The following is a 16,326-nucleotide window of genomic DNA, read 5'->3' on the forward strand; positions in this document are numbered from 1 at the left end:
ATCTTCCTGAAGACTTCCAGAATGTGACCACAGGGCACCCAAAGACAGCTTTGTGCACCTAAAGGCTTGTTTAATATATATACTTTTTCCACCTAAATCTCTATATCTAGTAAAGGATCTAACTTCTATCTACGACCTTTGTCTTACCACTGCTGATGCCTGAACAGAGGTGGCCAGAGTTGTGGCTGATCATACCATCAAGCTCAGCAGTTTTTGCTTCTAATGGACTCTATAAGATTCAGTGCATTATGCTGTGATCTGGATTTTTTTTTTTTTTCCTCAGCTAATCTGAGTGCACCTTGCAAAAAGTAAAGCTGTGAATTGAAGGATCTCATATGAGCCATGATTAGAAAACTGAATGACTCCCTGTAGTGGCAGTCACCTCTGCTGCTGCCAGAGCCCCTTAGCTGCTAAGCCAGCTGGGTTGGGCAGTGTCCACACTTCACGCTCTTGGCCATGAATCGAAGGGAACAACATAAGCACAGTCTACTTCAAAGGGGAAATAAATGTAGCTGTTGGCAGTAAGGGCATTATTTAACAAGCAGAAGGAAACAAAAATGGGTACGAACAAATACAAAATAGAAACTAATGAAGTTTAGCAGTGATAAATAAAGCTAACCACAGTAGGAAAAGAAGGCTTAAACAGCAGAGTTGAAGTGTTTCTGAGGTGCACAAGAACTCAACAAACAAACAAAATTATAAAAAACACATTAAAAATGAAGTATATAGTCTTGTTTCTCGATGCCAATATTAGTGATACAGAAAAGGCAAATGTTAAAATGAATAGTTTCTTCTGTATTCAGAAAGCAGCAAGATACTGGTATAGGGTTGACGGTAGATTTGTCATACGACCATGATAAAAAACCTCACAGTCTTTTCTACAGAAAAAAAAAAGTGCTAGAGGAAAAGACTGTTTTATTTTGTTTTGTTTTGTATTGTTTTGTTTTGTTTCACTAAAATGTGCAGGAAACTTGTACCACAGGCCCCAGAAGTGATGGCTGACCATTCCTGCAATCGAGTCTCATCTCAGAAGACTGGGAAAATTCAGAAACCTGGAGAAGCACTGATGGTTGCTAGTTGAGGAAAGGGTCGTGAAGGGAAATCTGAATGTAACTAGCATCCTTCCTACCAAAAACAAATAAACAAACAAAAATGTTTTTGTTCTTAGACAAAGTCGTGTGTGATAAGAGGTAACTGCACTGATAAAAACCACATGGACATTGACAAACTGCATGCTTTAATCTAACAATTTACAGAAAAAATTAATGTTCCAAATTAAATAGCCTAAGAATTGATTAACTGACAGACATAAAAATATTTGAAAAGCAGTTGTTGGTCAAAGCTTTTTTCCAGAGACATTCCGCAAGCATTGGCAGGAGGAATAATCTTGAGGGAAGTGCACAAGTCATCCGTCTTATTTACAGTCAGCACCAAATTTGCCAAAATGTTACAGCAAGGCAACTATATGAAATTGTGTGGCCTATTCTGTGAGGTAGGTCAATTCACAGAAGTGTCTCAACGCAGCGAAACACAAAACGCTGGCTTTGGAGTAGATGCCTACAGCTGGAGAAGCAGACACCCTACCCTTTTTGTTGGGGTGGGCACCCAATGCGGGCTCCTGAGGGCGTGCTGTGGTAACAAGGACGAAAGCAAAACACGAGGAGTGGCAGCGAGAGATGGAGGTGGCACCTGGGGAATCCAACAGCAAACCATTGTCACCGGACCTGGCGGCTTATTATTGGAAAATGATATTAAAACTGAAAAGCTGCGGGTGTGGATTTGAGCCATGAGGCATGATGTGACGGATAAGAGATGTTGCATTATACGAGCCATCTCAATGAGAGTGGCCTTTACGATTTATTAGTACGAATCTGACAGCCTTTCTGGTTTATTAATACGAATTAACCCAACGCCTTTCTACGGGATGCTGCTCACTCGTGACCAGCCCCGACTGAGAGACAGCGCCTACCGCGGGCTGCAGGCCGGGGGCCGCGCAGCGCAGCCGGACAGCTCCCGCGGCGCCACCGAGGAGGAGCCGCCGGGGCCGGGCCGCCCTGCCCCGGCCCCGGCCCCGTCCCCGAAACCGGCCCCGTCCCCGGCCTCCCCGCCGCGGGCCGAGCCGGCTCCGGCCGGCGGGCGGCAGCCGCGAGCCGCGGGCCTGCCACGGCCCCGCCGCCGCCTCAGCCACCGCCACCGGCGGCCCCGCAGCGCCGCGCTCGGCCGGGGCCCTGCCCGAGCTCGGCCCGCGGTGGTCGTGGCTCCTCATGGCGGCCTGCAGCGGGGCGCCGGCCGGGTAGCCTGTTTGAAAGAGTGCCTAACCCCTTCAGGCCAAACCCTTTCTTGGCTTCTCCCCCCTACGCCCCCCCCTTTAATTCTAGAGTTTTGTGTGAAACGCTGCAGGTGAAATCCCTGCGTTATTCAGGCTGTGGAAGCTTTCCCGTTCATGCTGGGCTCCAGGAAATCCTTGGTAAGGATGATAAGGGTTAGGACAGGCTCAGAGCCTGCCGGACGTTGTGGCAGCGCTGTGTTTGTTTCCTTCAGCAGAAGGAGAAATTCCCCAAATTCTCATCTCCGTGGTTTGCGCTGCCCAGTCAGGGAAATTCTTGAAAGACTCGGAGGCATTTATTTTCTCAGGTTACAGCCACATGAGGAAAAAAGGTCGTTTCCAAATGCTGTCTTACAAGAAGTTACCGAGGGCAAGCTGTGGTTTGGACATCGCCTGCCTCAGTGGGGTTACTTTTAAAACTGGGTCTCTCACATGGGTTTTTCCTCATCGAGCCAGCGTTTATGAGAAATGCCAGGTACTAACTATCACGTTTTGAAATCACACCGTTTTGCCGATCCAGGCAAAGCCTCGGGGAAATTCTCCCAGATTTTGTTTATCCACATAGTGCATAAATCTTTTAACCACTGCATTTGCCTGAGGCCACATGGGGGTTATATGCTGCGCATAAGCACAGCGAACATGCCGTAGCCTTAGGCAATCAGAATTGTTGAAAAAATTGCATGTAAACAGTTATAAACAAGTTTTCAAGATCTCTATTAAATAAGCAATAAACTAATCCTTGTCATACACAGATAGGCACCCATGTCTCAGCTGTTTAAGAGCAAATTGCGTAAGACGTAGTGCCTGAAATACCTCTGTCTGAAAGCACCATCATTGTGTTCATGCGAAAATGAAAACAAAGACAACCAAAGAGTGGGGAGGCTGATGAGCACAGATAACACTAAAGTACACACAAAATAACTGAAGCTCCTTCTCTGTTTTGACGATCTCGGTAACATTTACATTTGTTTCCGTTTTTCGAAGAAAACATACCTGTACCTTGTCATATCATCTCTGCCAAATCAGTTCCTAGGTGCTCTTGCTAAAAACTCTTAGGTGACACCAGTTTAAATTACCAGCCTGGAGACCCAGGAAATCAAATTATCCCCTGAGAGCTCAGCAATGAGTAACTTTTTCCCGCTCCCAAGCTGAGAGCTAAACAAAAGGACTCCAGACGTACACATTTTCTTGACCCAAGAGGAGAGGCCAGGGAAAAGAAAAAAATCTACAACAACTTATAAACTTGGAAAACCTGCTTAATTAATAGGAGGAACAGCCATCAGCTGCTGGCAGGCGTCCTGACCCAATCCTTACTCCCAGCACTATGGGGCTGACCAGACAGCCACGCTGCTCCATCTAGAAGTTGCGCCCCACTCAGCATCCTCGCCTAGATGTGTCCCATGGCTCTCGGGGTCTGTAGTTTGGCCCCAGCAGTGCTCCTGCACCAAGCAGCCTGGAACCATGGCTGGTAGGGCAGCCACCTCCACTGCTACAACCTAGGCAGCTCACTGCTGCATCAGCTACCCGTACGGCTTTTGGCACACTGCAGGTCCAAAGGGACCACAAATCTTTTTTCTTAGCAGAGAAATGAATGGTGAATGGGATGCACATCCATAACCCAGGAACTCTCTCTCCTTGCCAGGGGTTCCTCCTTCATCATCAAGCATCAAAGACACACGGGCACATTTCTCTCAGCCCTCTATCACTAAATACAAACATAATCCCACCACACCATCCCTTTATTTTAATGGGATAGCTCTAAAACAAAAACCACATGAAGCCATTCAACAGCAACGCATGCCACTCGGGTCAGCTCCTCACGCAGCCTTTCCTGCCAAGAGGGGCTCGTCCCCTCGCTCCGCAGGTGGCTGCCACCAGCGAGCCCCCTTGCATGCTCTCCAGCCACTGGGATCTGATTACAAATGAAATCAGAAGCCCCCCAGAGGACATAAGCTAAGCACTGAAGTATCTTTTGTATTTGCCAATACATTTGTAATATACAAAAATATCTAGGAATTTTCTAAGCATGAGTGAGGCTATTCAAAGAGTAAATAGCAAACCATGCATTGTATAGAAAAGTAAACCAAATGAATAATAAGCTGCTCTCTGGTTCTTTTCACTTTGGGGAAAATCAGAAGACTGCAATTGGCAGAAAAGAGGAACCTGCGGACTGTTGCTATCTGGGCACTTGCGCAAACGACTGTGAAGTCAAATGTCCAGATATTATCAGTTTCCTTCACTCTAACAAGAAGAATCATCTATGGTAAGTTGTCTGGTCTCATCTCCCCCTCCCTCCCACCGATTTTTGTTTTTAATAAAGACTATTTGTGCCAAGACTGAAAAATGCTACAGATCCCTATCTCAAGTTCCAGAAGAGTTACTTGATATTTATTGTATTACTGAAGAAACAGAATGTAAACAAGTAACTAAAGACCACTGCCTGTCTGGGTGAGTCTGAAGCACTCCTGCTAGCTCGTAATGTCGCTACTTTCCACCAATTTTGCACTATGCTGGTCAGCAGAATATCTAAGATGTTTCTGGGCTGCATTAAGTAGTCTGGCTAACATCTATAAGTTTGGGTCCATCAGGATTCCTCCACTTGAGCCAAGTCCCTACATCGGTGAGTGTCTGATGCTGATACCCAATGCTCTGAAATCCAGGAGGGTTTGTTAGCTGCACTGCCCAACCAGGCAGCCAGCATGCAGCACCTCTACGACCTGAACTGCTTTGGGGTTATTGTGACAGCAGGATAAGGGAAGTATGGGCGACGCCACGACTGGAAGAGGAGATAAGGAAGGTAAGAGATGGGAAGAGAGCCCGTGTCTACTTGCAGCTCACAATTATGTGCTCTACTGCTTCCAATCTGAAACACAGCTGTGAGTGTACAGGGTGCAGACGCCTAGATGTGCAGCTCAGCCCAAGCCTGTTAGCTCTGGATCAGTGCCTGTGCCACTGGACCTGTGCTGTCACCAGGAGAATGACTAAGATGTCTCCCTTCTGATCTCAAGTGCCCCATTGCCCAAGAAGCTTATTTGTTAATGTGCAGGCCCTCATAAGTATGCAGAGATTGTCTGAGTCTGTCATTATGCCCAAGCTGACAAACCTTCCTGAGACCCACAGTTTTGTGAAACATAGCCCAGGGGCACGCAAAGAATCAGAGGTGCTGCAGGATCTGTGAGTCTGAGCTCCGTGCTTTATTAAGGCACCGACACTAACAATAGATCAGCTCTGTCCTAGAAATGTTATGGCCGTGACCACTCATGGCATGTCCAAACCGACTTTGTCCTGCCTTTATTCCCTTGCCGTGCATCAGTACACTCACACAAAGAATGTACAAATTGTCTGAGCAGAAAGCATGAGGGCACTTCCCATTTAAACCAAGAAAATTGGTGTCAGGATGTTCAAAACCTACATAAGCAATATATACCTCTCAGGATTGCCCCAGCTCTCCTCCCTTCCACCAGATATCACTATATCTTCTCTGCCCCGCTGGCATCCCTGATGTACAGTTCTGAAATGACCGTCTCTACGCTTTCTTCCTTAGCACTGTTTCTGCAGAAGATGTCTGTCCCAGAGGCCTGAGAACAATTTCTGCACCTGAGAGGTTTATCAGAGGCACAGAGGTGTGGCAGCTACAGCCATAGACTAAGGGGCTGCTTTGCACTGGGATCTCAGGGTGATTCCTGGAGGCAGCATTATGAAGGACTCTTCCCTGGAGAACTGCCAGGCTCAACTCTTTCTTCCCCCCTTTTTGATATACCAGAAAAGCTGTTAGGAAGAAAGCCACCAGGGTTATTTGACTCACTGAGCACTGCACACAGCTTTACTCCTATGCTGTTGCTAATACCTATGCTTTCATGACAAATTTCTTGCTTTTAGTTTTATGGAGCATGTCAACAGTGTAACTAATAAACAAGAGACTGACGTCAGGCATCATATGCAATGAATGCACTTGGCAATGAGAATGGTGTGTATCATACTGTACACCACAAAAACCACAGGAGAAATCTACGAAGGGAAAGACTGACACACTCGTCAAACTAATACCCTATGTATCTCTGTCTCTTCGTCTCTGTTCCTTCTTACTGCTAGGAAAGCCAGGCTTCACTGACTTTGAACTTGGACAGAAGAATAATCAGGCTGACTTGTTAAATAATTCGTTTTCCCCTTCTCATGCAGTATCGTTCTGGGTGAGTGAGGAAAATTTAGACAGCATGGGTAGTAAATGGGTACCTTCTGACACAGGTGACAGATAACTTGATAACTTTCTGACAGAGGTGATGGAGGAGCCAATAAGGAAACTCATGCTGCTGGACCTTGTACTAACAAACAAAGAAAGACTGGGTGGAGATGTGAACGCTGGGAGCAGCCTTGGCTACAGGGAGCATAAGACCACGGAGTTCAGGATTCTGCAAGGAAGAAGCAGGGCAATAAGTAAGATCACTAGGGACCTTCTTGGAAGAAACTCAGGGTAATGGGGTCCTGCACTTGGAGAGGAATAACCCCATGCAGCCGCAGAAGCTGGGGGCTGACGTGCTGAAAGTAGCTCTGCAGAGAAGGACCTGGGGGTCCTGGTGGACAACAAGTTAACCATGAGCCATCAATGGGCCTTGTGGACAAGAAGCCCAATGGGATCCTGGGACACCTTTGGAAGAACATTGCTGTCAGGCTGGGGAGGCGATCCTCCCCCTCTTCTCAGCCCTGGTGAGGCCTCACCTAGAGGGCTGTGCTCAGTTCTGGGCTCCCCAGTACAAGCTGAGGGAGCTGGGCCTGTTCAGACTGGAGAAGGGATGAGAAGGATTAGGAGGGATCTGATGAATGTCTGTAAGTTTCTGAAGGGAGTGTGTCAGGAGGATGGGGCCAGACTCTTCTCTGTGGTGCCCAGTGATGGGACGAGTGGCAACGAGCACAAACTTCAACACAGGAAGTCCCTTCAGAACATTAGGAAAAATGTCTTACTGTGAGGCTGACTGAGCACAGGAACAGGTTGCCCAGAGAGGCTGTGGAGTCTCCTTCTCTGGAGATATTCAAAAGCCATCTGAACACAATCCTGGGGGACCCTGCTTGAGCAGGGAGGTTGGACTAGATGATCTCCAGAGGTCCCTTCCAACCTCAACTATTCTGTGATTCTGTGATTAGTACCTTATTTTTTGTTAGTGAAACAAGGGGATACTAAGTGATATTTAACAAATTAAAAGGTGCTTTCAAACTATGATTCCACAGATAATTTATTGCTCTAGCAGAAACATTTTACTTATGCAGACAGAATGAGTATTCTAACTTTTAAACAATTTTTATCTTGTCTTTTGCATATGTCTTCATTCCCTTGCTATTTAAGCTATTCTATATTATCTAAATGTAGTCACCACTGAATTAAAAAGCTAGAGAAGCTAACTTCAGCACTAAGTCCTGTGTGAAGAGGCATTAGAGATGAACAATACCTATGAATGGTGTGATGTCAGTGATGACATCACATTTTGTCTTTTAAAATATTTGTCTTTAACTCATATGTTATATTGGAAAAGGATAATGAAGAGCTGGATCAGAAAACGAACACAGTAATGAACCTTGTAATCAGTGACCACAAGCCACATGTTGTCAGCATATTAAGAAACTAGAACATCGCATCACAATGTGTAATCAATAAATCATGTGCCAGGTGTAGCTTTCCACTTGTCAAATCACATTTGTAAATGCAGATGTTCAAATTGTTTGGGGTTTCATTGCTGCACTCTTTCACCTTCTTAAAACAAAAAAAGAAGTTTTGCCGTTCTAGGGGTGTAATCATTTTGGTAAACTCTATCCAATTGCTAATAAGAGGGGGTAGTAGAATAAACAAAATGATCAGAGAAAGACCTTTACTAACACCTGCATTTTTTTCTAAAGAAACATGCTCGGGAATTTCAGCTCTGCTGATTACTCCTGAATATTTTATAAGTGTGAAAAAATGGGTTATATTTGGACTGTCCAAAAAAAAAAAACCTGTAAACAAAGGAATATTTGGTGCATAAAAGTTCTGTTGGCAAGCAGCTTATGGCAGATGCATTGTGCTTCCTGCATAGGAGGAAAACTCTGTGCCCCTGTGAGATGAGCCTGAAGTCTCTGACTAAGAAGACCCAGTAGGGAAGAACATCAACGCTGTCCTGTCTCAACCCCTCTCCTTTGGCTATGAGGACAGCAGGGGACGACTGCTGGAATGATAACACTTATATTCTTCCCACACTGTCTGTCAGAGTAAGACTAGTGCAGGAGACATATGAAGAGAGTACTCGAAGCCCCAGCAGTGACTCAGAAACAACAGTTTTCCAGTTGGCATGCAAGAGAGAGCGCTTAAGACGATTCCTCTTTTTTTTTTTTGTGTCTCACTGCAGTGGGAGGAGACCTGCACTGGGACTGGGAGAGGAACAGTCCATTCCTTTTCCTAGGCAAAGATCAGAACCATCTGTCATCGCTCCAGAGATGCTCACAAAAAAAGAAGTCAGCTGCTAGAAGGGGAGAGAGCTCTTTGCTCCGTAAGACTTCAGTTTCTAGATGGCACAAGGATTTGTGAAGAAGTTACGGAGCACTGCAGATGCTACGGAGAAAAAACACCTGAAGACGTTAGAGCTCAGTTGAGGAACAGCACCCTTAGAGGTGCTGGTAGAAGTTGCAGGTTTCGATAACTGATTAATATGTGTCTCTGGAATCTGCCCAGGGACAGATCTCATGGTGTAGCTACGTTTTGAATACAGGGGATGAAAAAATGTAAGTTTTAGAGGTTCGTCTTTTGCAATGCACAGGAAATACATCACTCCCCTCCTTCATGCTTACCAAACTTCTTTAGTAAAGGCAAGATTACCAGTGGCACCAGCACAAGTTCCAACGATAGTCTTTCTCCATACTGTGAAATGAAGTCTTGAAGGTGGAAAGCTTCCAAACTGCTGCAGAACACCACCAGAAATCACCGTTGCTTCATTTTTCCTTCCTGCTGAGACTTGTCATCCTTGAAGCTATGGGGAGTGCTATTGCATAAGGCTGGCATTGTTAAGGCAAGAAAATTTCCTGACCATGACGGCTGCCACTGACACAATCTGCAGAAGTCTTCACTGAAATATGGCTCAGGATATTCTCATGCAGCTCCCCTACCCTAGGCAGCTTTTCCAGGTTGCTTTAATTAATCTTGCCACTCTTTGGTGTACTAGCCCCTAGTACAATGAACGAACGGGAATTGTACAGTGCAATGAGTGGATCGCAGCTATGCAGTGAAAACGAGGGTGTTTTATCTTAGTCTGCAGAGCCTTTTTCTGGGAAAAAAAAAAATCACGATTAGGTTATTCTGAAAGATTTCTGTAACCTTCGAAAGGAGAGTAATGACATGCAGAGTTGAGCTCTGTTTTGGGACAAACATGTACTTTGCCTTCTTTCCAAAGATTTGAGTGTAGCTGAACTGGATTTTTTGGGAGGCTGCAAAGGACTCACTTGGTCACTTTGCATCCCTTTCTTAAATGTACAACTGAGAAATTAATTTCTGAATTAATTAGATTTTTTTTTTTTTGCATATTTGTGTTCCACAGCCCACATTGCCTCCAAGCAAAGATAACTAACTGCTTTATCTTTCCTGCATTGTCTACCTTTCTGCTGAAGAACTGAGCCGTGCTGGACAAACATCATCCAGCCCATCTTGCCATATAAGAATACTGGTTTTGGATAGGTGGCTACAACAACTAGTGAAATGCAGCAGTGCCTAGTTTTAAAACACAGTGCTTCAAGTAAAACAGACCCCCAAAAGTGAATCCATGTAGGGCAATGAGAGTGACCAGAGTTTTAGAAATAACGATGCCTGGCAAAAGGAAGAAGGAAACTATTTTTTCCCCCTGTTTTCCTCTCTTTTGTAGAAGAAACTTATTAAATCCTGCGTATTAGAATGGAATGCTGTAATTCTTACTAGCCTCCACTGGGAAAAGGATGAGAATAAATGGACTTGCTTTGCAGAAAATAATAATGGAAAAGTTTTTTTTATAGGATATTGGAGCACTGAACAGGATACCCATGGAATTTCTGGAATTTGACTGGGAATGCTTTGTTCTTCAGTTCAGCATCCTTCTGGCATCTATCTGTGGTCTACACAGAGCTGGTAATGCCTCAGTGAAGGGAGACCTAAAGAGGATAATCTCATTAGACCCTGCACCTCACCTGTATGGAAATGATAGTCACAGCCACAGCAAATATAATGGTAAAGGATGGCCCTGAAACAAAAGAGGTCTGATCACTTGTCTTCTAAACAGCCTTGATCACTTTCTTCCCACAACATTCTTCCTTAGTGTGCTCCAAGCTTGAATCCTTCCCTTCGCTTGTTGTCACCCAGGAAAGAAGAAAGATGGGGAATTATAAGACCAGTACTTACCATCTGCAGGCAGAAGTGATGCATATTATGGACCAGGAGTTTAGAAAGCAGTTGCACGCTTCCATCTGCAGCAAGGGAGGTTCAAGTGTGAAACGAACCTGTCTCTTCACTGACATTCCCTGCTGAAAAAAACGCGCATGACGCATGAAATGACACAATCACGACTTGCTCTTTTCAGATATATAAGTATTCCTACTTCTGTCTTTGAGGCTTCAGTAGCTATGTGCCTGCTACGTCCCCCTCCTCACCACAGGTGGTGGCTTCCCAGAAGAAGCAATGCAGAGGAAGGAGAACATGGGTGGGTTCCTTTCCCTGGTCAGTTAACAACGGAAGAAAAAGAGATGAGGTTTATCTCTCTTTCTTTGCTGAAATACCTGTTGGGAAATAACTGGTAGCTGGGTACAAGGGGCGCCCCTTTCTCCTTTCAATAGTAAGACATTGCTTAATGGATTGGAGTTTCCTCCAGTCATGTTAAAATATGTCAGTACTTCTCAGCTTTACTCAGGGAGTAGAGATCACTCTGGTACCATATTTTATTGCCGGCTGTGGGAACCTGTTTGCTATTCTAAGTGTTGATCAAAAAAAAATAGGAATCTCAAATTCAGGCATTTGAGCAATCTCCGTGAATTTTCTAGGAGCATAGCTTTCCCAAGAGTTGCACAGAATAGCCTTATCAGACAAACACTAGAAAAAAAGATAAAAACCAACATTGTTCACTATCCCTCAATAACTATATGTTTGCTCAAAAGTTACACAAATGTGAATAGTAGCAGCAAACCCTGCTGGAATGGGATAGGAAGAGGAAAACGGGATGCACTATATCATTTTGCCCACTAGTAAGAAATCTGCTTCTCTTGGTTCAGTTGCTTAGAATATGTAAGAAGCATAAGTCACAGTGACAGTACTGTAACCACGTAGCGTGATCTCCTCCTAATACTAGCCTAAGAGCTTAAAACAAAACCAGAGCCCGCATGTGGCTTTTTCTGTCCTTAAATTTACAGGATGAACCTCTCTAGAGTGCAGGCGGAGAACAATGTAAGCAAAAGTTCTGAGAGTTCAAAACTAACAATCCAGTTTGTGAAAACTGCATTACTGCGTGCTTCTCACCATCGGTATAAAGCTGTGACCACAATACAAGGATCTGCATCACCAACCAACTTTTATATAAACCTTTTTGCCAGGCACTGATTGACTTTGAAAGGGACTGGATTCAATTTCCAGGCATACACGCCAAGACGCTTCAGAGGGATGCCTTGATCTCCCCACCCCAAAACCAGGAAAATTTATCTGCACATCTGGGCACTCCAAAGGATTCTCCATTTGCAAAAAGTGACGCACAGAGGAACTCCTGAGGAAAGATGGTGCAAGAAAATTTTAACTAGCAAAGTCTTGGCGATTAGTAGATGAGGTTCCTACACCCCTGTGCTTCTGGCAATGGTCCTGATGTAGTTCTCCAGCTGCCACAAAAAACTGAGGGAGCCAGATACAACTTCTGATTGTGCTCCAGTCTAAGTTTGTAGGACTGGAGTCCAACTGATGACCTGGGGGATTTCCTGCCTCAGACAGACAACAAACCTGCCCCAATGCTAGGGGCAAGGTACTCAAGTTCTGGCTGGCCAGTTTGGAAAGGGCTGATGTTCTGCAGGTGCCTTTTCCTTCAGGGCATGGCAGTGCCTGTTGCTGCCGTTCTCCGTAGGAGGAATGGGAGACGAGTGGAAAACTGTGAAGGATGTTACTGCTCCTGGGGTCAAAATGAGCAGATGCTACTGTTCATGTTCAGGTGCAGCTAAGTTCTTGTCTTGCTGGACTTGCGCACTCTAGGACTCAACAGGCACACTCAGAGCTGATGTTTTTTCATCCCTGGTCATCCTGCTCCCACTGATGCTTGTCTCTGGGGTAAAGTGAAGGTGCAGAGAGTCCTTTCTTGAGGTGGAAGCTGATACCTTTGGCAGTACAGCCGCTGTAGTGGCTGTGCAGGGCTGTGGATGTGACACCCTTCAGCATGGAATAAAGATCAGGGACTTGAAAGTGGCCAACAACAGCACTGGAGGCAAACAGCACGCTTGGCAAGGCTCCCGTCATGTCTCCCCGCTCTGGAATTGGACGGGATTGTTGGCATAGTGCGCTCATTCAGACCCACACATTTAGGCATGGCCAACAGAAGAGAGGTTGATGACAGACAACAAGTGCCAAGGAAACAAGATTGATGACTCCTCCTGAGAGTGCGCACCAGATAGCTGACAAGGCTTTGCAGAAATGGAGATGGCACCCCATCCTCTCGCTCCACCACCAGCCAGCCTCCTTCCCCCGAGGACACTTGCTCTGTCAGCAGCGCTTCAGAGAAGATGGCAAAAATCGCTCTGTGCCTGAGGTTGGTATGCTGATTTTTAAGTTCCAAAGAGGCAGAAGGGTTTCAAGGGCTCCCTAAGGGAAAGACTTGATGTTCCTTCTTGCACTCTGGGGACTCTGTTTCTTTTTGGAATATCACACTGGATTAGCACGCTGGTGAAAGTAACTGAATGCAAGCCCAGCCTCCTACATATGTCGTCTCAATTTGTTTTTCTTCTTGTTTGTGTCACTTTTTTTTTCTTTGATAAAATTTCTGCCTCTTGTGAGCTTAGAGAAAGGGCAGCAACTCACTCCAGCTCGAACCGAGTACCTGAGGAAGAAGGGGACAAGGACAGACTGGGCGGAGCTGGAGAAACAACTGCAAAGGTCTAGTGCCATCCAGTTGAGCGTCATTGTTTTTAACATAAGAACGTGAAGATATTTAACATGAGACCTGCTAATTCTACTTATGCTGTCTTTGCAAAGGGTGCCAAAGTTTGGTTCAAATACCTAATGCATGAATTAAGGTAACTCCTTAGTTAAACTTATTAAATGTGTCTTGCAGTTAGCCATAAAATCTAGAAGTATTCGATATTTACAGCAAAAACCCATCTTACTCCCCCTGAACTCAATCAAGGTGATTCCTGAAGTTCTGCATCTCTCCTGCTTTAGCTTTCTAACCTGGCCATTTCCTCTCCCCAGTGCTGCATACCTGGCTTTCCTCAGCCATCCTAACGCATCCCAAGCCTCACCATAGAAACATTTGAGAGCGGGGTAGCACATTGCTGAGCATGCGACTGCAAAATACATATTGGATTTTGATGACAAAGGAAACTAATTCAGAAAAAAACATTGTGAATTTTCAGTATGCATCTTGGCAGAGCATTTTTTTTTATAGTAAAGTTATCAAGCATTATCTCAAGCCTTCTATAAATCACAGTGAAGAAGACAGCAAAGGCACGATGAAGCAACACTTTGGCTGTGCCTTCTCCATTGAACTTTGTACTGACAAATACAGCTTTATGCCTGCGCCTGAAATTTACTGTCCTGCTGAGTTAAAGGAGACCAAACTTCTGGCTTGTCTGGGAGAAAGAGAGGCCTTGGTGACAAACTGCACCATTTCTCAAAGGTGTCTCTAAGGCAAGGGAAAGACAAAGAAGGAGATAAAGAATGAAAGGGCAAGAATGACAGCAGAGTGAGATGAAAATATTAAACTTCTCCAAGGACCTAGCAGAAGAGGGACTTAAATAGGATGCAGCTGGTAAAAATGCCGGACAATACACAGGTGATTGCAAAGGTAAACAGCCAAACTCTGCCAGGGCAGGCTTTGCCAAAATTTCTGTCTACTTCCAAACTTCTTCCTTTATTGACAGAGAAACTACAGTCTCCCAAACCTTATTTCCATTGGCAGGTAAGTGATTAAACCACTACCACGATTTGTGCTGGCAAGACTCGCCTGTCTCAGTTCTGCCCTGCTTAGGGGAGCATAGTGCCTTCAGGTCTAAAAGTCGGGTTGCCTGCACCTTGCATCAACCCCGAGGAAGGCAGTCTATTCACAGTGGCTTTGACTTCATTGTGTTCAAGATATTATCTCAAATTCTCCCTTTTCCTTAATTTGAAATTTTAGTGTTAGTGCAGTGCATAATATATGCACGCTTAGTAACATCCACACTTTGTACTTTAAGTATGAATTCATGTCCATGAAGCACCTACAGCCAAGCTATTTCCTGGGGGAAAGTGGAGACAGTACTGCCTCCCCTCACCAAGATCAGTGCTTCATACTGGGACCTGGCGCTTAGGGACATGGTTTAGTGGGTGACATTGGTAGTAGGGTGATGGCTGGACCAGATGATCTTGGAGGTCTTTTCCAACATTAATGATTCTCTGATTCTACTCTATTGTGGGAGAGGCAAGAAGCTGTTGAGCTGTGCAGAGCACTGGTTCTCTGTACGATTAGCCATATGCAGCCCTTCTCTCCCCACAAACCCTCCACTAGAAACCTAGTAGGTTTAGGCACTCAAACCAGACATATAATTAAAGTTTACACTATTCAACAATGTAAATTCAATGAAAATACAAAAATGCACCTGCACCTATTCTCCTGTTCCTTACCATGTGCACACACATGAGCATCCACATGGATGAGAACATCCAAAGCATGAAAAAACAAGCCCCGTGCGTCTCTGTTCTCCACAACAGAAATCCACTTTGTTCTCTCCTCATCATATGTGCTACTACTGTTTTGGAATGGGCACGTTAAAACTGCTCCGAGTTTCTCAAGGATCTCTCCTCAGCTGGCCTGGGAATGGAGCTAAAGCTGACCCTGCCCAGCACCACCACCACCACCTTGCTTGGCACCTGCATCATAGTTTGGCACATGTTCCCCTAGCATGCTGCTTCATAATTTAGAGGTTGCTTTAGGAAACAGCCCTGTTTGTCCTTCCCAGGTAGCCTCTAACTGGGGGCTGTAGAGAAGAAGCAGGGTGGGCAGACACAGAAAGGCAGCGATGGAGCTCTGGGGGATCAGTGCGAGCTGACCGCACGTGCTCCTCATGCATGCACTGTCCAAGTGAGCTGTGTGCAGGGATGAGATGGACTGGCATGGTTTCATATCATATCCATGAGCTTTTTCCCGAGGGATTTTACCCTCTATCTTGTATGGAACTCAAAAAAAAAAGAAAAAAAAAAAAAGAACAGTAGGATGCCCCTTTCCATTGTGGTTGGTTTTTCCCCTTTGATTTGAGTTTAGCCTCCTTGCCAGTCCTGATACTCCACTGGAAAAGCTACAGAATAGGCTGACGAATGTGCAGTGCCTGCTTTACCAATCAATGCACTGCGCAGAGGAAAGCAGCAGGCGATTTTCCGAAGGAGAATATAGTTCCCATACTATCATAACCCTGTGCCCAAGGTCAAACACAGAAGTGTTCGGTGCTCCTCTGTTGCTGCGCTCCTCAGGATGCAACATTTCTAATACTTCACCTAGGAAATGCTGTGCTCGAGCAAACAATTATAAAAGCTTACAGGCTCTGCTACACTTCAGATTCTTCATCTATGCGTCAATAAAATCTTTCCCTTTCTTGTGCCATCTACAGCTGTAAACAGAAATCCGCATATTAATACAGTGATATTTCCTCTGCGCATAAATCATAAGTAATGTAACAACTTTTCTGTTTGCATAGCTTTTAATCCAGTTACAGATCTGTGTAAGAAGTGAGTTTTCTATTCAATGAAGTCAATTGTTATTATAAATACATACTTATAATAACAGATGTTTTATATATATATATAT

This window comes from Anser anser (genome assembly GCF_964211835.1).
Source record: "Anser anser genome assembly, chromosome: 2".
In the NCBI taxonomy this organism is placed as follows: Eukaryota; Metazoa; Chordata; class Aves; order Anseriformes; family Anatidae; genus Anser; species Anser anser.